The sequence below is a fragment of the Rhinolophus hipposideros genome, assembly GCF_964194185.1.
Source record: "Rhinolophus hipposideros genome assembly, chromosome: 11".
NCBI lineage: Eukaryota > Metazoa > Chordata > Mammalia > Chiroptera > Rhinolophidae > Rhinolophus > Rhinolophus hipposideros.
The window spans coordinates 16,553,952-16,577,086 of NC_138057.1; the positions used below are offsets into that span (position 1 = coordinate 16,553,952).

General features: G+C 36.0%; 1 long non-coding RNA gene across 1 annotated transcript; it reads left to right on the plus strand.

Moving 5' to 3' along the window:
* The first annotated feature begins 9,686 nt into the window (after window positions 1-9,686).
* On the plus strand, window positions 9,687-15,554 carry LOC308505172. The gene is made up of 4 exons (XR_013994473.1): window positions 9,687-9,749; window positions 14,049-14,139; window positions 14,395-14,480; window positions 15,245-15,554. It is a non-coding gene; the product is annotated as an uncharacterized lncRNA (long non-coding RNA).
* Window positions 15,555-23,135: the final 7,581 nt, after the last annotated feature.

Genomic DNA, 23,135 nt, shown 5'->3' on the forward strand with positions numbered 1-23,135 from the left:
TCTAAGATACATGTCAAAGTATGTGTTTGGAAGTAATATTAAAATGTCTTTCATTCATTCATGTATACAACAGGTGGTTCTTCCTCTTGCTGATCAGTAATCCTTCATTATCTCAACAAATGAGGAAAACTGGAGATTGTAACTTCCAGAGAAGTTGTTTCTATTTTCTCTTTAGTAACTCACTACCTCTGCTCTCTCCCCCACCTCCCCGTAAAGAACCACCCAAACAAAAATACAACCACAGGAAAACATCCTATATTTTGAAATTATAGGAAAGAGAGAGAACAAGCTTATTACCTTCCATTGTATAAAAGCCCTTTCAGTACTTGAAAAACTGTAAGACACTGAAGAAAGAAGAGGACACAAATAAATGGAAGGCTATACCGTTCTCATTGATACAGCGAATTAACATTATTTAAATGTCCATACTACCCAAAACAATGTACAGATTCAGCACAATCCTATTAAAATATCAATGGCATTTTTCACAGAACTAGAATAATCCCAAAACTTATATGGAAACAAAAAAGACCCTGAATAGCCACAGCAATCTTGAGAAAGAAGAACAAATTTGGAGGTATCATGCTACCTGATACCAAATTATACTGTAAGACTATAGAAATCAAAACAGCATGGCACTGGCATAAAAACAGAAACACAGATCAATTGAACAGAATAGAGAGCCCAGAAATAAAACCACACCTATATGGTCATTTAATCTATGACAAAGGAGGGAAGACTAATGGGGTAAAGACAGTCTATTCAGGAAGTGGTGCTGGGGAAACTGGACAGATACATGCACAAAAATGAAAATGGACTGCCTTCTTCCACCATATACAAGAATAAAAATGGAATAAAGACTTAAGTGGAAGACCCTGAACCATAAAACTCCTTTGACATCTTATTTATTTATTTACTTATTTATTTATTACTATTTGGTATGTCTCTTCAGGCAAGGAAAACAAAAGAAAAAAAATAAACAAATGGGACTACATTGAACTAAAAATATTTGCACAGTGAAGGAAACTATCAACTAAACAAAAAGACAGCCTACTGAATGGGAGAAGATATTTGCCATTGATACATCCAATAAGGGTTGATATCCAAAATATATAAGGAACTAATACAACTTAAAACCAAAAAGACAGACAATCCCATTTAAAAAAATGGGCAAAGGCCTGAATAGATGGAATTTCTCAAAAGAGGGCATACACATGGCCAATAGACATATGAAAAGATACTCAACATCACTAAAAAATAAGGGAAATGCAAATTAAAACCACAATGAGATACCACCTCACACCTCTCAGAATGGCCATCGTCAATCATCAATAAATCAACAAACAAGTGTTGGTGAGGATGTGGAGAAAAGGGAACCCTTGTGCACTGTTAGTGGGATTGCAAATTGGTGCGACCACTATGGAAAACAGTATGAAGTTTCTTCAAAAAATTGAAAATAGAACTATCTTGTGACCCAACAATTCCACCTCTGGGTATTTTTATGAAGAAATGCAAAACACTAATTTGAAAAGATATATGCACCCCTATGTTTATTGCAGTATTATTTATAATAGCCAAGATATGGAAGCAACCTAAGTGTCCATCGATGGACAACTGGATAAAGAAGAGGTGGTACATATATACAGAGGGTGCCAAAAAAATGTACACACTAGTTAAGAAAAGAAACAAACTATTAAAACTGGAATACTCACTATATACTGATAACAAAAGATGTGAAAACAAGTCATTTGTATACATTTTTTTGGCACCCCCCACCCCCATGCAAAGGAATGTCACCATCCATTTGTAACAACATGGATGAACCTAGAGGGTAGTATGCTGTGAAATAATTCAGACTGAGAAAGACAAATACCATATGATTTCACTTATATGTGGGATTTAAAAACCAAAATAAATGAACAAATAATACAGAAACAAACTCATAAATAGAGAACAAATTGATGGTTGCCAGGTGGGAAAGGGTTTGGGGGAATGGGTGAAAAAGGTGGAGATATTAAGAAGTACAACCTGCCAGTTATAAAAATGGGGATGTAAAGTACAGCATAGGGAATATAGTCAATAATGTTGTAATAACTATGTGTGATTGTCATAAGGGTAGTAGATTTATTGGAGTTATCACTTCCTAGAACACCTGAAACAAATACAATATTGTATGTCAATTATAATTGAAAAATTTTTAAATTTCTTAACCTTGTAGTTTAATCTTTTCACTACACTCTACTTCTGACATACGTGTTTAATGAAAATTAGGACTATAAAATTTTCTTTCATAAGAAAGAAAATTATCCAATCTCCATTGAATTCCTTTCTTTGATTCTGATGAGCTCTTTGGATTATTCATTTTGAAAACCAATCCTCTGACCCAAATTTCTGATATCTGCTCTCTAATAAGTCACTTTGATAGATTATGTTGGAAAAGAACTTTAAACAGCCATCTAGTCCCAGGGTTTTCTGTTGGTTTTTGTTTTTACCTTGGCATGTACTAGTGACTATATCAATGGAAACATGAAATCCTGGAAATTATAAACTAAAGGGTTTGTGTGTTTGTGCAGAGCGTCTGTAACTTTTGTTAGATTCTTTAAAGTGTTGGTGTGTCCTAAAAAGTTAAGAATAAACAATCCCTCCCTCCATCATTTTACCTTGAATGCTTTTACAGCTTGCCTGAGATCTGGTTAACAGCCTTTGGCTATCCAGTCTCGCTGTAGTATGATGTGTCTCGCAGTCAGCCAAAGCAAATTGCTACCAGTAACAGATGAGTAAGGAGCCTGATGTAGTATTTCCACATAGTACTGTCAGGAGAACTGTCTTGGACATTGTGGCCAAATAGATAGAAGTGTATCTGAAATGTCCAGAACCATTTGGGTATCATTTTCATGTTCCTAAGAGTATTGGGGCAGAGGTAGGAAATACCGGAAATGAATGAATATTCTGCCATTAGGACAAAGGTCTTTAAATTTAAAAGAAGAAATATTTATCTTAAGATCCAAAGAAGTACATATCCGGTTGAAGTGGTATAACCATCTGAAGGGACGTGAAAGGCTCTAAGATGGTTTGAAAATTAGTAATGTGACTTAAAATCTTAAGAAGCTGGTTATGTGACCACCTACTTTAGTTTGAAGTTCCTCGTACATTAGAAATAGAGCTCAGGAATTTCTAACAACAGTCCAGGGAGTAAGCTTGTCAGAATGAACAGTGGTGTTCATTAGCTGGAAAAGTAGTAATTATCTTTTTAAACCAAAGTTTTAAATCAAATATAGAAACATTTAAGAGAGTCAAAAGTAACATAAGATGCTTTTGTGTTGAAAAAGAGTCTGGTTGTTTAAAGAGAATTTTGTCTGGTAGAGTAACAGATCAGCCTCGTAATTCCAATTTAAAATGCATAAATTGAGTAATTGATTTAGACTTGTGGTTTTAGGTTGAAATATTACTAAATTGATCTACAGTGTTGGAATATTTTAAAAGAACTTGATTCAGTATATTTATAAATTTAATTTATTTGATTTAAGAGATTTATTTAATTACTCAGGAAGGTTTTAAGTCAGACAATTGAAGTACTTAAAGGAAATCAAATACATTAAATTTATAAATGAATTTTAAAATGTTTGAAGAGCTTTAATTAACTGTTTATAAATGGAACTAAATATTCCTCTATGTTCCCTTAAAAGCAATTGCTAAAATATTTAAGCAAATATTTAAGATTATAAATAGAATTAAATTTGTAAGCTGAAATGAGAAACTTAAGGAAAACGAGGCTTTTAAATTTGTAACTTGGATAAATCAAATAGTAATATTTAAAGCCAAAATACCATCAGACTAATCTTTTCTGAGCACAAAGGTCAGTCACCCCCAGGAACTCTAAAACCTCATGTTTAACGAACACTTTTTGTTTTAAACATAGGATTGTCCCTCATTTTCACAGAGAAGTATACATTCCCTTTTTTTCTAGAATCATGCAGAACTCTGGGGATAGTTGCCCTTTTTCCATTTTTGATAGACACATTTTTGCTAGGAAAGGGAAAAAAATCCCTGCAAGCATGATGTTTGGAGAACGATAAAAAGTTGTGGGGATTGTGACAGTCTAAACAACCTGCACTGTTTGTTACTAGGTGATTATCCCAGTGTATAACTTCTGATTTGTTTTTTTAGGAGAAGTTGTAAATTGAATGTGAAACCTCTCATGAAAAACGTTGGTACCAATTTAAAAATAAATCTGGGAGTGGGGTATAATCTGCATCCGAGACTGAATTAGCCTGCAGGTAACTTGCTTGAGAATTTTGTTATATAAGAAAGTGCTGTGGACGGTGACGTAATCTGGATACCCACCAGCATCTTGTCAGCCTGCCCCTGAGAGAGAAAGAACTCGGCAACATTCGGAATGTCCCTAGAATCCAGTCATGTCAAAGCATTGCTAAATCACGCAGATTTTACTATAGACTGAAGAATCCATGGAGAGGGACTTTATTGTATGTACGTACACTCATGCCTCATTAAAAAAAACACACGAAAACCTATACAAATATCCCCCATTATGTATTTGTTTTCTCCTGTCTTTTCTACACAGCTACTCTGCTTAGGGTGGAGAGGGAAACAGGGTGGCAGGAATTTTTTTCTCCTCAACCTCAACCTTCACACAGGACCCAGGAAGCCAGGCTTCTGGCTCCCTCCCTGATTCTCCCTGGGGGCTTCCACTCCCCTTTATTAAGCAGAGCAATCACCGTGGTCCCACTTATTTTGGGCCCTCAGTGCTGCTGCTGTTGAGAGGATATAAGTAACTTTGTTCTGGTTGTGGTTGAAACCAACAACAAATGCCAGTATCTAAAGGTCGAGCATGCCCAGCCCATGTTCTTTAGTGCCCATCTCGAGGTGCTGGCACTTGCCTCCCTTTTATTTTTCTTCTGGTAACAGCAGCTGCAACGGCTGCCCTTCCCACATTCCCTAGACCTTGCCATTTTCATCACACTGGGCCTGACTTCTAGTGTCAGCATCTACTTCTCTCTCCCTCAGCACTTTCTCTGGCTCCTCAGCCCCATTGCAGGCACACAGCAGGCTGCAAATGCTGGCCAATTAACCCTTCTTCCACCCCAGCAGCCCATGATGGGGTTGGTGTATGAAGACACCGGTACTTCCTTCCTCAGGCGGGATGCTTGTGCTTTGAGCCGCTTCCCAGAATTCCTCAGTGGGGTTAAGCGACAGTTGCCTGTCCTGGTAAGCTACTGATAATGAACCCTTTATTAGCTTTCTTCTCTTTCCCTATCTCTTGTTTTTTTTATTTCCCTGATTCACCTCCCACTTACATTCTAATGTCCACCTCTAGATCTACTTCTGGGGGAACATAAACTATAAAATTGCCTCCAACCAGATGCCATTTTAATAAAATTATTTCAGCATGGAATTTAGTTAGCTCTTAGCAATCGTAAGGGAGACCATGCATTTCCTGCACAGCTCTCCTGAATCTAGTACTCGAGTGCAGCCCTTCTTACTCACTGGAAAGAAAAACATGCTCTGACAGTAGTCTGGCCTTAAAAATTGTACCAGGTATTAGAAAAGGACGTTCTTTGCTCTGAAAAGTAGGATTCAACAATTTGAATTTGAATAGATCAGGCCAACCGCTGTGTATGTAGGAAGACAAAAATGGGAATAAAATACAGTCTAATATATGCAACAGGGAAAACATGTTCAGGTTACTATAGGAGCACAAGGTAGCCTAACTGCCTGGTGGGATTATAGAAATACTTCCCTGAGAAAGCCAATCCAAAACAGATTTTGAAGGGAGAATTTTCCAGAGATGTGGAGTAGGAAGGGGACATTTGAGAAGGGAGAGGACATTTAACACAGAAAGAACAGAATGTGCCAAAGAATGAAGTTATGAAAAAGCAAGATGCACTTAAGAAGCATGGCATGAAGGTCCCTCAAAAAGGAATGAACGAAGATGAGATTTAAAAGATAGGAGGAGCCAAATCATGGTCTTATATGTCATGAAAAGAATTTGGAATTTAGGTTTTAGGTAAGGTGGAGTTACTGAAGAATTTTAAATAGGGCAATAATGGAATGAAGGATTAAAACCACAATGAGCTATATAACACCTGTCAGAACGACCATCATCAATAAATCAACTGATAAGTGTTGGTGAGGATGTGGAGAAAAGGGAACCCTCGTCCACCATTGGTGGGATTGTAAACTGATGCAGCCACTATGGAAAACAGTATAGAAGTTTCCCAAAAAATTAAAAATAGAACTACCATATGACCCAGGAATTCCACTTCTGGGTATTTATCCCCAAGAAATTCAAAACAAATAGAAACAATATATGCACCCCTATGTTTACTGCAGTACTATCCACAATAGCCAAGACATGGAAACAACCAAAAAGCTCATCAGTAGATGATTGGATTAAGAAACTGTGGTGCATTTGTACAATGGAGTATTACTCTGCCATAAAAAAGAATGAAATCTTAAACCATTTGCGACAACTTGGATGGATCTAGAGATTAGTATACTAAGTAAAAATAGAGAAAGACAAATGCCACATGATTTATCTTATATGTGGAACCTAGAAAGCAAAATAAACAAAACAGAAGCAAACTCATAGACACAGTGCACAAACTGATGGTCGCCAGATGAGAGACAGAGGTAAGGGGTATAGGTGAATGGGATTAAGAGGTACAAATTGCCAGTTATAAAAATAGGGGGATGTAAAGTACAGCAAAGGGAAATAGTTAATAATGTTGTAATTATGTATGTCATAAGGGTACTAGAATTATTGGGGTGATCACTTTGTAAGGTATATAAATGTCTAATCACTGTTGTACAGCTTTAATTAATATAATATTGTATGTCAACTGTAACTGAAATACAAATTTTAAAAAATTGCAATGAATGATTGCATTTTATGTAGATGATTTAATACTTAGTCTAGGCCTAGATGTAATGGGATCCTAGTGGCAGACCTGGAGACAAAGTAGCCAAAGTTGCTCAGACCAGAGTATATATTAAAAGTGGTGAAGTTCTTCAACATCCGAGAAATCTAAAAATACAACTTTCTAAAAAAGTATTTTGAGCATTCAAAGGACAATCTTATGACCAATTATTGCCTTGGAACCCTGTTGTTACATTTATATTTCTAATGTCAAAATGACAATGGTCTTAGCTACAAAGACATATTCATGTTGTTCTTTTACCAGTTAGTAAGATAAAATTCTCTCTTGCCGCTGTTATTCTCAATTGAAAAGTTTTTTTCATAGAGTAAGGCTTTAGTTTCTTAAGTTATTTAATAAAATGAGACTTAGATTTGATATCACGAGAACAATGCATAGGGAGAAACTGCGTACTATTGTCAAGGGCAAATAATAAAAGAATAAAGAGATTTTTTAAATGATGAATTTTCAAATGAGAAAAAGTGATGAGAAAAATTATTGTGTAGCACATAGTAGTGTTCACTATAATAAACTCAAATGAAGTAGAGCTGTAGCATAAAATGTTACAATTCCTATCATACGTACCAATTAGGTTACCAGTAAATACACAGTAAAAGAACTTTTTATTATATTTTGATAGTAGTGAAGTCTGTGGTATACTATTAAGTTGATAGATCCACCAAAATCGTATTTTAGGTGTTACAATACCATTTTTAAAATTTTATTATATTTATTGGCGTGACATAGGTTAGTAAAATATGTTTCAAGTGTACAATTCTATAATTCATCATCTGTATCTTGTGTGTTCACCACTAAAGTCAGTCTTCTTCCATCACCATATATATGACATTCTTTACCCTTTTTACCTCCCCGCTAGATACCTAAACAGATACTTCTCCCAAGAAGACATACAAATGACCAACAGGTACATGAAAAGATGCTCAACTTCACTAGCTATTAGGGAAATTCAAATCAAAACCACAGTGAGATACCACCTCACACCTGTTAGAAAGGCTATCATCAACAAGACAAATAGTAACAAGTGTTGGAGAGGCTATGGAGAAAAAGGAACCCTCATGCACTGTTGGTGGGAATGCAGACTGGTGCAGCCGCTATGGAAGGCACTGTGGAGGTTCCTCAAAAAATTACGAATAGAATTACCATATGACCCAGCAATCCCTCTCCTGGGTATCTGCCTGAAAAATTTTAAAACATTTATCCACAAAGATACATGCAGCCCCTACATTCATTGCAACGTATTCATGGTGGCCAAGACATGGAAACAAAGTGTTCTTCCACCGATGATTGGATGAAACACCATTGTTAAAAAAAAAAAAAGTACCTAAAATGATCATGATGATAGGGACTCTGATGTCAATGATTGCTGTTCCGTTTAAAGTCAACTGAATTAAGTGGCCAATAAATAAAACATGGAGTTCAGTAATACATTTTTAGTCGTAAATTTAACTTTGGCACCTTGGTTTCAGCAGAAGCAAAGAAAGGTCTGTGACACTAAATAAATGTTACCTCAGATGATACTGTTTTGCTGTTTGTATTTCTAAATTTATTTTGAGGTTTAATTACAAAGGCTAAGAACAAGGAATGCATGCCTAGTGTTATGTAATGCGATACAAATAATTTAAAATAAACACTTGGTGTTTTCTTTTTTCCTAAAAGGAGACATATACTCCTGATGTTTAAGAAACCCTGTCCTGTGTGAGAAATGAGGGTTGAAATGAAGACATTTAGGGAACAGCTGGGAATGCTCCTGTATTGTTCCTTGGTACATTGGGTAGATAAATTCATTTATTTCCAGTGAGAGCCTCTCTCCTTGGCTACCCATAGTTTGTCCGCCCCTGTTTTCAGCATGGAGGACACAGAGATAAAAAGCATGGCCTGGCTCTGGAAGAACACGGAGTTTTCACACTCCCAGTGGCCGCAGTGTGCAGCTCAGCCAGTATTGCTCCTGGATTTGATCCCGAGGTTGTGGTAGAAATCCCAGGGGATTAGAAGCCCAAGAGAATATTTTCATCTTCCTCTCTAAATCAGAGAAAAATGTTTACCTGCCAGTCACTGTTTCCTTTATGATATTAAAAATACAAGAAGTGCTTGCCTAACACAGCCTTGAGGCACGCTGAAATATTTACCAAGCCCTAACACTTTCTCCAATCTTTAATATTCCTAGGCGGGGACGTGGGTAGCCACGTACAGAAAATCCACTTCCTTCTCATTCACCCAGCAAAACTGAGGGCTTTGCTCAGGTAAATGGACATTTGTCTCAAGAACAGTACGCTAATTTTTACTTAAGTCATGTTTATGTTAAATAATACTTACAAATATATTTATTAAAGTATTTGGATAAGAATTATTTTCCCTTTCTATTTTACTAAATGTGGGCTTCCGTAAGCAGTTTTAATTACAGCAAAGGAAGAAGAGAGGGAAGAAAGAAGGAAAAAGAGGGATTGGGAGAAAAGTGATGGAGACAGAGGAAAGACATGGGGTGGGGAAATGAAGCGCATCAGGCAAGAGATGCCCTTAAATTTACGTAGACATGCCTTAACACTGTAATAATACACAGTATCCATCTTTGTCTTTGGATTGGCAAAGATGAGCAGTGATTTGCTTCATGCTATCACTTGAGACATTTTCTTGAAGCTCATAGTCAATCTTATCCCAGTTCTGCTACTTATCACTACTTGCTCTGAACGTCTCTGTTTTCAGTCTCCTGAGGAGAAAAGTCGGCATGAAAAAGGAATCTAACTCCCAGGAAGGATGAGAGGAGTTACTGTATATAAAGCACCTCGCACACATGTGGTGAGTGCTAAATTTGTGTTTATGATTATTGTTCTATTATTTACTGAGTCTCCATTGCAAAGAGAACACCATCCCGTGGCAGAGCTAACTAGAAAATTAGCAGTCAACACTGGCCCTCCAGGGACAAGACACGTGGCTTTGGAACCAACAGTGTGATGAAATGTTTTATAGGGTAGCTCTAGTTGAACTAATTACCACCTACACCCATCTGTGCCATCTGGTTCCTTGCCAAAATCTTTTATGTTATTGTGTAGATAGGGGCATATTCTTTCAGAGGTTTGATTTCAAGTAGTTGTCCACAGGCTTACTTGAAGAGTGACTGCATCACAATATCCTGGGAACTTATGAAAAATATACTTTCCTAGGTACCACCCCCCAGTGAATATAGATCTTGAATCTCTGAAGATTGCACAAAAAAGTGTCATTCATATGCATATTACTCATCCTCCGATATAGAGAATGCAGCATAATGGAAAGCATTCCAATTTACATTCTAAAAAACACCCCAAACAGACATTACCATTATTTAACTGGAAAGGAAAAGACTCCCTATCGTTGTATGACTCACAGGCCACTGCCTGGCCCAGGTATCAAGAGGCAGCAGCTTTTAGTGAAAGCTCTGCAGCCGGACAGGTTGGGTTAAGTCTGACTCCTCCACGTAATAGCTATGTGAACTTGGGTGAGCCTCAGACGTCTCTTATGTAGGACAGCTATTATAATCAGGGCTTATCTTATTTGTTGTTGTGAAAATTAAGTACAGTAGATGTAAAATACTTGAGACATTACCTGGCACATAGTATACACTTGATAAATGTTGTATCATTATTAATGTCAGGAATTACTGTTACTCTAAATCCATAACATACAGTCTTCAGTGTTTGAGAATGAAGGGATTTCCCCCTCTTCTATTTATATTCTCAGTAACTCATTAAATTAGAAGTCTTTCTTTTACAGCAGTTCCTGAAAGTAAGCTTTCAAAAAACAAAAAATGTTAACATGGAAAATACCACTTCAGTAGCTCAGGAATTAATGCCGTGAATATTCTTTTAATTTGGCATGTCTTAATGCAACACAAGGAGAGAGAATTGCTTAGCAAGTACTAAGCATTTATTATGGGCAATTTCAAAAAGGCCAAAGAAAAACGTGTCTATAGGGGTGAAGGCAAAGGCAAAAATCAATGTAAATGCAAAGAAATGAACAAATCACCCTTTAGAATGAATGCCATTTTCTCCACGTAAATTTGTATTAAAAAAAAAGGAAACAAAATAATTTGTTTGCTAAAAGTATACACAGAATCCTACTCATCTCTGCCTAACAGATTCTGAAGAGTTCACAGATACTCGTTGTTAATATAGAAAATTCCTAAGTTAGTCTCTGCCTAAGTTAACTAAAGTGAATCGGAAATCGGTATACTTCTGTGAGGTCACACACTGAAATGCTCCTTCACAAACACCCTCTACACTCAGGCACATAAATTATTAATGTGTGTTATGGTTGTTAGGGGCAATGTATGGAGATTTATCCAGATTCCGAAATCCCAAATAAAGGTTAATGGCTAAAAATGAAAGAAAAAGAAGGAAGGAGAAAATTATATTGGCTTGGGGAGAGTTGATGCATTTCTACTATATCAGCATTGATTTTAAAGATCAGAATGACACACAGACTGATGAATAATTCAGATTTCATTTATTAATCCACTGACCTTACACATGGCTTCATAAAAATGAAAATAATGTTATTTTCCTGCTTCATCTTCCATAGAATGGAATACGCGTATGTAGCTGGGTAGAGTTTTTTTGATGTAGCCTGCTGCAGCACAATGTACACACATACATATTTTCATGTCATACGTTTGGAAGAAATGTTGCCATACACAATTTCAGTAACACCTATTAAGGAGATCATTTTGCCCCCTACTGGCAGCTGACTTAGGTCTGTAAAAAAGACAGTGCTGATTATCATGTAACAAGTGGTTACCTAGCAACTAGAAACTAGACAACGTAACAACAACACGGTTTTTTGTCCTCAGTCGAGGATTGACACAAAGGGAATTGCCATCAATGCATCCACGGGACTATATCCTAGAAGGTTATGAGTTTTCTCCCATGGCCTCCTATCTAAGTATTTAAAGCTTAAATGTTCTTGCTTTGGAAATGGAGTAGTGGGTGACGCTGTTAAATCAAAATTGAGATTCCAGGAAATGGACCATATTTGTTGGAGATAAGATTAAATGAGATCATTCTTTGAACAGGTTAGGTCTGAGACATCTTTGGGGCACAAATCAGAAGATTATTAAGAAGTTGGAAAGTTTACTGTTGTGGGGGGAATATACAGAGGGTGCCAAAAAAATGCATACACATTTTAAGAAAGGAAAACTATCAAAACTGTAATACTCAATATATACCAACAACAAAAGGTGAATACAAGTCACGTTTGACTTCTGCAATTACAAAAGGTGCTCAAGGTGGTTACCATCAGCGTCTAGGCACTTCTGAGTACAGGGAACTACTGGTTGAGCAACGCTGACCAAAGTGTCCGCTTGTACACATTTTTTGGCAGCCCCGGTATTAACTGTCTCTATTGTTCCAGCCATTCATTTGAAAGTCACTTATCTATAGTAATGTTGGTTGATCTGTTCTTTCCTTTACTGGTAGGTACTGCCTAAGCATCTCCTTTAGGTTAGCTCCACTTAGCATAAGTATTTTCCACACAGTATTAAAACTGAAGTTTTGGCTATCACCCTATACAGATACAAAATACCAAAGGCATTTGTAATATAAAGTTTCCTGTAAGGCTTTCAAAAATAGGTGTGTGAAAAATGTATGTAAGATTCATGGTTTAAAAGACTTACCTCTATTTATAGTTCTATAAAAGGGCCGAGAGTGGAAATTACAAAAGAATTATATATGATGCTCTTTTGGGAGAGGGTGGTATTCTGGTCTCTACTGACCCCCAGTGAGTGGGAGGTTTGGATTTACAACTTGAGTTGACACTTTAATACCTGTCTCCTCCAGTTTTGCAGATCAATGAACTATTAATCAGGAGTCTGACTTGATAAGCTAGTGAAAGAAGACTAGAAGATTATGATTTACAAATAACTACACTCCCAGAATTTGTTGAAACAAAGGATCCATGAGTGTTTCCTGAGGGGTAGACATGGCCTATATACACAGAAGAAAGAAAGCTGGTGGTGGGTGTGTCATATCCACAGGGCACATATGATAAAAACATGTCAACAGAGGGGTGTTAAAGGTATCCCCAGATCCTAAGGGAATAAAGGAGGAGTAAGCAAGAAGCGAAGATGATTTTTATCTCCGCCAAAAAGGCAATACAGATGATAATTCTTAAAAGATAAAGGTCGTGCCTGTGGTATACGTCTACTCCAAACAGTGTCAAAACTAGATTGCTACCACTGTACCAGTCTAATAACTACATTCCAGCACGCTGTACCTCATTACCCTCCCAGCTTTCACCCCAAAGGAGTCAAAATCTTGAATCATAAGATGGGTAAGGAGAGGTAGAATGGTGAACTAAAAGAAAGGATGTGATATCTTTCTCCAATAGCAGGTGTCCCATTTGCAGAAGGCCCAGGATAGGAGAAAAGAGAGAAAGCCTCAATCTTACATCACATTTGGGGTTTATGTTATAACATGGGAGAGAATATTGTAATTAAGGGATTGGGATTTTTTTCTGCAACTTAAAGTTACTGTACACCTTTGTATTTCCTAAAAGTAAATAGAGAAGCCTGCCCAAATTTTCATTTCAGGGTCAGTGGTAAAAGTTGCCCTAGTGAGCAGATGTAAAGGAACGATGGAAGACCAAATAAATGGCTTTATGATTGTATCCCATGAACAATGCTTGTGCAATGTCCCTGTTACCATGACAACCTCCTAACATGATCAGAAGTCAGAGGACTTTTGAGTAATTCAGTGTACTGCCCACCCCATGCCATATCTTCTAGTCTAGCTTTTCTGTTGTATCCAGCCTCTGCCCACATACATCAAATGATACAAGATGAGTATTTTTCAAGTGTTCCCTTTCCATTTTTATCAGTTCTAATTTTGAAAAAAAAAATTCTGTAGTGAATTTAAATCTACTTCCTTGAACCTTCTATCATGTTGCCCTAATTCTGCCTTTTCTACTTACACACAGTAAATTAAGTGCCTCTTTCATATGATAGCTCTTAGGGCTCTTGAAAAGAGCCATCATTATACACTTTTTTCCCCAGCTTGCTATTTTCCACACAAAACAATTCCAGTTTTCCCTGATCTTGCTTAATTCTTTTCACTACTTCCTCAGACAAATATCTACAGGGTAAGAAGCATTCCACCTCTCCCTAAGAAGATTGAACATTGATGGCAACTATCAGCTATAATATTTTCTTAATAAGGTACTGCTATGCTTCCCAAATATGAACTTATTGATAAAGTGGTGAATCTTTGGAGTTAATAGTCATATATTTGATTTATTTATGAGAGCTGCTGGCCTCTCCACCTTTTCTTCTGTTTCCGTGTGGGACTTCCTACTGTAATGTTCTTGGCCTCTTGCCCATCCCTTCCTGACTCATGCATTCCCCAGAGGATGTGAGTTGCCAAGTTCATCAGTAACAGCCATTACTCCACTTTTTATAATAATCGATTAACAGGTCATAAACAATGGGGATGAAGTCTCTTCCTTCCATGCCCAGTACCAAGAGGAGACTGATTTGGAGAGACCAGAATTTTCCCTCAGGTAACCTGTCTCAAGTAGACTGGCAATGCGGCAGGGAATGGGAGAACAGTAGGTGGGGAGAAGAAAGAAACTGGAAAAAACATTTTCACGGTCATTTTCTAAGTTACATTCTCCAAACAGAATTAACTGTGATACTTTCATCAAATTTTATCAATCAGTGGAAAAGAACAAATGGACATAATTTATCAGCCCCTAAAATCCCAATATTTGGTCCTTTGATTTGGTACTGTACGTTGGAAGAATAGATAATGAATTATATTTGGAGAGTGCTTAAGGACTTAGACTTCAGTAAGCTTGGGCCATGTGAGATTTTGAGACTGACAGACCACAGTAGCTAACTGACTGTCGTGTTTCCCCAAAAATAAAACCTAGCTGGACAATCAGACCTCGTCTTTTGGAGCAAGCATTAATGTAAGACTCAGTCTTATATAAGACTGGGTCTTATAGTAAAATGAGACCGGGTCTTATATTAATGTTTGCTCCAAAAGATGCATTAGAGCTGATTGTCCGGCTAGGTCTTATTTTGGGGGAAACACAGTATTTATAAACTGAAGTTATTTTCAGGGGGGCGGAGTGCTTAGAAAATTAAAGCTAATAAGGCATTAATGTGTAGCACTCAGCAACTGACCTTGAAATATACAGGTACAGCTTTTATCTAGGCAGGCACAGCTGAGGCAGATTTAATTATATGGAAAACAGTCTTTGTCTAGACAGGCTTTTTAAGCAATGGAAGAAAAACAGCTTTTTATGATTTTGTTTCTCAGTGTGATTTTCAGACAAGGAGACCAGGACTGCAAAGGCAGTTGAGATCTGAGTACCATAAAGCACTAACAAGACTCCAGCTTCAAACTATTCGTGCCAGACCTAGATGCAGAAGGCCATATCCACAGTCCCGAAGTCCCTCCTACTGAGACAAAGTAGAATAAATAATACATGGGCAAGAATGAATGTCATAGTTTAATCTCTTTGGTCTTTTAATGCAAAAATTTCAAGAAAACTTGATTTGGAACTTAAAAGACTGGGAATCCAACTTCAATGAGCAACTTACTTTTTGAACTTTTATTTCTCTCTGGAAAATGTATAGGAAAAATGAATTTATATTAAAATCTGGGGCACCTCTCTGTGGTTGGCCTTAAATTAGGATTACATCTTAATGTTGTCATAAACTCATTGTAAAGCCTATGTTGACTACAAGTCGGGAAATTTCGCAATGATTGGTGAAGAGGGAATACATTTTCATTCTTGAATGTAGTGAGGTCTTGCTGTGACTTAATCAATATGCTGTTCTAACCCATTTCTGAGATTTCTGGAGGCAAAATTCACACCAATAACCAGCAGTTCAAGGAGGATCCTCATGGGAACAATTGTTAGTATTAGGGGAGACACCCCATGGAAATGGCAGCAGGATTTACACAGGCTTAATATTTCAGGCAAAAGGGTTAAGGGAACCAAGAGCTATTAGGTTAGTGCAAAAGTAATTGTGGTTTTTGCAATCATTTTTAACCTTTTAAACCACAGTTGCTTTAGCACCAACCTAATAAGAATCTGAGAAATATCTCGAGGGAAGACCACTTATCTCTCCATTCCTCAAGTTTCCATGTGGAGTCACCTCACTGAAACAACACTCCTGACCACTTTCCACTTCTTTCTTATCCTTTTACACCAGAGGAGTAAGTAACGTACGTGGTTGGTGAAAGATAGCGATGGGTCCACCTTTCTCATTTCCCAAGATTTAATCTACTAAAAGGGCAACACATCAATGATTTGGTCTCTTTTATTCCTCCTCTGTCTATGACCATGAGAAAGTGACACTGGATAAATTTATCTTCTCTTTACTGTCAATACTTCCGTTATGGGGGCTGTTTCTACAGGTAGACCGGGAGTAGAAAGGGAGAGAGGATTGGTAATATCATCTGATCCTTACACTGAAGTCACAATGAGGGCAAACAAACAAAAAACAGAAAATGTGCCCTCACCAGACCTGCAGTACAAGACATGATGAAGTGAGTTCTTCAGACAGAAAAAAAATGAACCCCAGGGAAAAACATGAAAATTCAGGAAGAATTAACAAGCATTGAAAATGGTAACCACATGGGATTAGTCAAAATGTATCAAATCAAAGTATTACAATATATTTAATATGTGTAATTAAAATATCTAACACAAACTGTGGGCAGTAAGTGGTAAATGAAATTAAAGTGTGTCAGGATCCTAATATCAAGGAAGTGCTCAAAGTAATCATTTTCATTAACTGAAATAATCTAGACTTTTTGTAATCTCCAGATTAACCAGCAAAATATTAGGAAAATGGCAAAACCAAAAGGATTGCTTAGAAATTAGTCAAGGAGTAAAACAGATTGCTAAAAATAGTTAAATAAAATTTAAAAAAAAGAGAAAGGCAAGAAAGTACAAAAAAGGGAACATAAAACAGGTGGGCTAACGAGATAAATAGTAAGATGGTAGGAACAATAAACATACTATTAATATAAGTAAACTAAATAATGCAAAAGTATATTATTATTAGAATGGCTAAAAAAGTAAAATCTTATTGCATGCTACTTGCAAGAAAACCACTTTAAATAATACAAAGAAACTGAATGTCAAAGGACACAGGATTAACCAATAATAAACTTTGTAGCTATTGTAGTATGACAAACAGCTTTGAGCCAATGAATGATGTAAAGGAAGATATGTCCCAATGATAAAGAGGAATGGCAGACCAGCAAGGTATTTTCAATAGCATCAAATAAATACATAGGAATAGATCCAACAAGATATTCAGAAGACTTCTTCAGTGAAAAATCTAAAATACTATTGAAAGGAATTAAAGAAAATCTAAATAAATAGAGGAACGTATGCTGCCATAGGTTAGAAGGCTCATTATTATAAAGATACCAACTCTCCCCAAATTGATTGGTAGGTACAATGCAAACCCATTCAGAATCCCTGAAAAGTTTTTTTTTGTAGACATTGACAAGTTTATTCTGAAACTTACATGGAAAATATAGGGCCCAAAATAGCCACCATGATGTTGAAAAAGAACAAAGCTGTAAGATTTATCCAAATATCAAGTCTTATTATAAAGTGACAGCAATTTAGATAGTATGCTCTTGCTAAATGGAGATAAAAATAGACCAATAGAACAGAACAGACACACATTACACAGAAGAGGTAGTGTTGAAACAGACCCACATATATATGGTACTCTTATTTATAACACAGGAGATGCTACATTGCAGTAGTGAAAAGGTGATTTTTTAATCAATGGTTCTGGGTCAGTTGGTTATCCATATGCTGAAAACTATATCTACCCTCACACTATACACAAATATGAATTCCAAATGAATTATAGCTCTAACAGAAGAAAAACAATAAAAAAATTAAAATATTTTTAGGAATGCGTGTAGACTAAGATTACTTCATAAGGACACAAAACACTATAAAAGGGAAAATCACAAATTGGACTACATTAAAAATTTGAAGTTTTGTTTTAATACACCATTAGGAGAGTCAAAATCACACTGCAAAATAGGAGAGACATTTGTAAGAGATATTTGTAAGACATAGTGACAAAGGACTAGTATACAAAAATATATAGGGTTCCTATAAATCAGTTAAAACAATGGCTGAATGTGCAAAACACTTCACAAAGGAGTATCTCTAAATGGCAACAGTGCTAAATATGATTATTTGCAAGGGAAAAATCAAAACAAACCACAAACACCCAAACAATCATGGCCAACTGATTTTTAACAAGGGTGTCAAAACAATTCATTGGGGAAAGAAGGTTCTTTTCAATAAATGGTGCTGAAACAACTGGATATCCACATGTAAAAGAATAAAGTTGGAATCCTGCCTCACACTGTATGCAAAAATTAGCTCAAAATGGATCAAAGACCTAAATGGAAGAATTAAAAGTATAAAATTTTTAGACAAAAACACAGGTGTAAATCTTTGTGACCTTGGATTAGGCCATGGTTTCTTAGATATGAAACCAACAGTATAAGGAACAAAACTGAAGTTTGATAAATTAGATACCATCAAAATTATCAATGTTTGTGCCCAAAGGATACTATATCAAGTAAGTCAAAAGACAACTAAGAAAATGGGAGAAAATATTTGCAAATCATATATCCAATGTAGGTTTAGTACACAGAATGTATGAAGAACTATTACAACTCAATAAAAAGTCAAATAGCTCAATTAATAAACAGGTAAATGATTTCTATAGACATTTCTCCAAAGAACATATACAAAAGTGGAATAATCACGAGAAGATATTCAACAGCATTACCAGTAGGAAAATATGCAAATCAAGACCTCAATGCAATACCACTTCACACTAAGTAGGATGGCTATGATTTAAAAAGGAAAATAAGACTTGTGAGGATTTAAGAAATTAGAACCAGCATATATTGATGGGAAAAATGTAAAATACTGTAGCTATTTTGGAAAATAGTTTAGCAGTTCCTCGAAAAAGTTAAACATAACATTACGACCCAGTGATTTCACTCCTAAGTGTATACTCAAGAGAACTGAAAATATAAGTCTGTGCAAAAACTTGTATATGAATGTGTATTCATAATAACCCAAAGTGGAAACAAATCAAATTTCCATCAACTAATAAATGGATAACAAATGTAGTATATCCACACAATGAAATATTATTCATTCATAAAAAGGAAGTTCTGATTCATACTACAACATAGAAGAACCTTGAAAACATTATGCGAAATGCAAGAAGCCAGACACAAAGGCCATAAATTGATGATTCTATTAGGTTGGTGCAAAAGTAATTGTGGTTTAAAAAGTTAAAAAATAAGTGCAAAAACTGCAGTTATATTTGCACCAACCTATATTTACACAAAATATGTAGAATAAGCAAGTCAGTCAGAAAGTAGATTAGCATTTCCAGGGCCTGGGGATAGAGAGAAATTGGGAATAATTGCTAAGAGGTATGGGGTTTTCTTCTGGGGTGATGAAAATGTCCTGGAATTCAATAATGATGATGGTTGCACAACATTGTGAATATACTAAAAAAATAAAAAGCACTGACTTGTACTTAAAGGGTGAATATAATGGTATTTGAATTATATTTCAGTTTTAAATATATAAAATATAACCACAATCAATGCCAGAACACACCAATCAACATAACTATAATTAAAAGTTCTAACTACCAAATGTTGCTAAAAATGTGTAACAACAAAACCTCTCATACACTTCTGGTGGAAGTGTTCATCGTAACTATTGCATTGAAAACTCTAGCTGATTCAACTAAAGCTGAAAATATGCATAGCCCAATGATCCTGCAACTCTCTCAGTGCGTATGCTACAGAAATCTGTGAACATGTTCACACAATTCACATAATGTGTGTTGCAAGAATGTTTGTATCAGCAGTATTCATATGTCCAAACTGGAAACAAGCTAAATGTCTATCACCAGTTGACTGGATTGAAAAATCACTCTACAAAGCAATGAAGGTGAACAAACTGTTGTTATTTGCAACAACATGGACGAGGCTCACAAATATGAGCCATGCACAAAAGAATACCAACGATGTGAGTCTTTTAATATACACTTGAGAAATAGGTAACATTCACCTAATGTATTAGAAGTCATGCTCTTAGGGGCATGTGAGAATGAGAAAAGTGCAACACGAGAGACCCTCTGACGTTCTGGAAATACTCTCCTTTTTGATCTGGGTGCTGGTGACAAGGGTGGGTGAACTTTATGAATATTATTGAGATATATTTATGTGTGAGCTTATTGGTATGTATATTATACAGCAACTTACAAAGGTTATGTTAAAAATAAACAATAGAGTTAAGAGAAAATTATGTATATATGAATATCTAATGTATGTTTCAACTAGCATTTCAAATCATTTGATATTTTTGGACTGGAGATGACAACAGTAGGACTTTAATGGAGAAATCCACAGAAGACTTCTCTCCAAATTGTAAAACAATCTAATTACTGTTGTATTAATTGATAATTAGTTTCAAATGTTTATAAGAATATTGGCCGTATTTTCCCATTTAATTCTTTCGTTGCCATGATCATGATATTCCATATCACTGGCCTTCTGCTACAAAACTAGCAAGTCTCCAAAAAGAAAATGAGAATAAAGAAATTTGAATTTTCTTAGTGAATCTATGCTGGTCCTTTGGGATTACCTTACTCTTTTCTAGGTTTTCTTGATACAGCTTAGAATATTAAGAAGGACTGAAATCAATGTTATTTGCCTATAATGTTAAGAATCTATGTTACCTTATTTGTAAAATTAGTATTTATTCCTCTCCAGTTTTGTTGTTTCCATATAGTAATAATGTGGGGATTTCCCAAATAGTAATAATCAGTATGATTCCATGTCAATTTATATATATGTAAAAGAATTTAAAATTTCATTTAATCCCAGTCTTCATATTCAGCTACTACTCCTGATCATTCCTGCTTAGAAGTAAAATAAATAATTTTGATATTTGTAATATTACAAGCTGTACATACCCTTATGGAGATTAAAAAAAGTCTTTTTATTAGCTACTAAATATTTTGTGCTTGTAAGAGTCCACAGCATTTTTCAAGACTGAATTCAATTCTAACTCTCCGCCTTCACATTAAAGCCTACATAAACTGCTCCATATAAATAGTTATTAAATATTTTATTAGAGCTTTTAATTTTACTATCCTCTCAGTAACTTATTGCCCTGCTTACAAACCTTATGGTCAAAAAATTCTTCCCAAGAGCAAATATGAATTTTCCACTCTGTGTTTCCTGCCATTCTAAAAGACTTGTTAAATCATCCCTACCTCCCCCCGGCCCTGCCAGTTCTTCTCGTACAAACACAATTCCTTTATGTTACCCCTTCTATTTCTAAAACATTAGCTGGTGTAAGTTGCCGTAAATGAGCACAGCATGTATGCTAAGATCATCCGTGTAGAATCAGAAAGCGGGGTTCACCCTCTTATAATGCCTGTAATCTTAATTCAATGACTTAATTTCTGTCGGCCTCAGCCTCTTATCTATAAAAAGAAATAATAATAGTTACTCCATCAGGTTACTGTAAAGATTAAATGATACATAATATGAGGTAAGCCAAAGCTTGCTTGTACTAAAAGCTCAACAGTGACACAATTATTATTGTAGTGGTTGTTGGTGGCAAGTCAAATGGCAGATCAAAAAGGGAGGGCAGGGCAAAGTATTTGAATGACACATGGTAGAAAAATTCCAGAATCAGTGCTTTGGATCCACAGCACTCAGAGTCGGCTCAGCGGCCAGAGCTGCAGGGGTTTGACACCATCAGCTTTAATGCCACAGGACCCCAAATATGTTCTTTATCTCCACCCCACATTCAAATTTGAGAACAGAGCACTGTATTGCTCCAACGTGATTCAGGATATTTAGCACGCCTGCATCAAAGAGCCCAGAACAGGAGTCCACAGATAAGCACCGCAAGCGATCCACGCCAAAGTATGAAGCTAGCTTCAGGAAAGGGGCACTGGGCAGACATGCCTCCTTTGTCTTCTATTACAATAGCTACTACCACACTTACAACTTCTCCTACTAGGGCTATTGCGGCTACTGCTGCATCTCCTTTCATTATTCTTAGCAAGCCACTGTATCACTTCACCTAGAAACAATGAGAAAGTGGAGAGTAAACACAACAAAAATCCTCACCCTGCAAATCATGCCAAGTTGGAAATTGTCACTGCCCCTTGTGATACCAGAGGCTAAGAGTAAAAACCATGTTAAAAGATACTTAGAGGAATTTAACTTCATGAATTTAAGGAAGACATATTCCTATCCACAAATATAGAGTGAGTATAACTTTGAGGAATCCCTCAGTAAACATAACTAATAATGCACAACATGATAAACTGCTTGCAGAGACTTTGTTATGGCCTCAAATTTGCACATTATTTTTGAATTTACCTAGCAGGCTCTAAACATTACGTATTATTTCTGCCCTTATCTGGCATGGTATTACAAATATGTGTTTCTAAAATGAGATTCAATTAGATTTAAATTATCCAATTTTGATTAATCTCTTTATTTAAATCATTTACTTACACAAGTAAATTGCCATGGTTATTGCAGTTTTTTGGGTATATATTGCTAAACACATTTAGGCAATATCTATCTGAATAGATATTGCTAAATATTGTAAATAAATATTTACATGAATAATTATAAGGTATCATTATAATTAGGAAATATGAAATTAATATGATTGATCTAGTATTGTCTTTTCTATTTCCCCTAATTGAAGGGCAACTTGCTGGTGCACTAAAGGAAAAAGAAACCAAGTTTAAAAAGATATCAAAAAAATAAGGACTACGAATACATTCATTTTGATGGCTTAAAATTATTAAGAGCAGCAGAAAAATAGAGGGAAAAAGAGCAGGTGAATAAGGAATTATTCACAGTTGAGGATATATGTTTGTGTTGGTGTGATGGAAAAAGCATTGACTTTGAAGTTGAACAACCTTGCGGTAGAATCCTAGCTTTCTGCCATGTGAGAATTCATGAACCAATTCCAAAATGTGAGCCCAGCTTCTTTACTTGGGGAATGGGCACCAACAGAACCTACTTCAAGTTACTACCCTGAGAAGACAATGCATCGACAACGACCAGGGTCTAGCATGGAGCA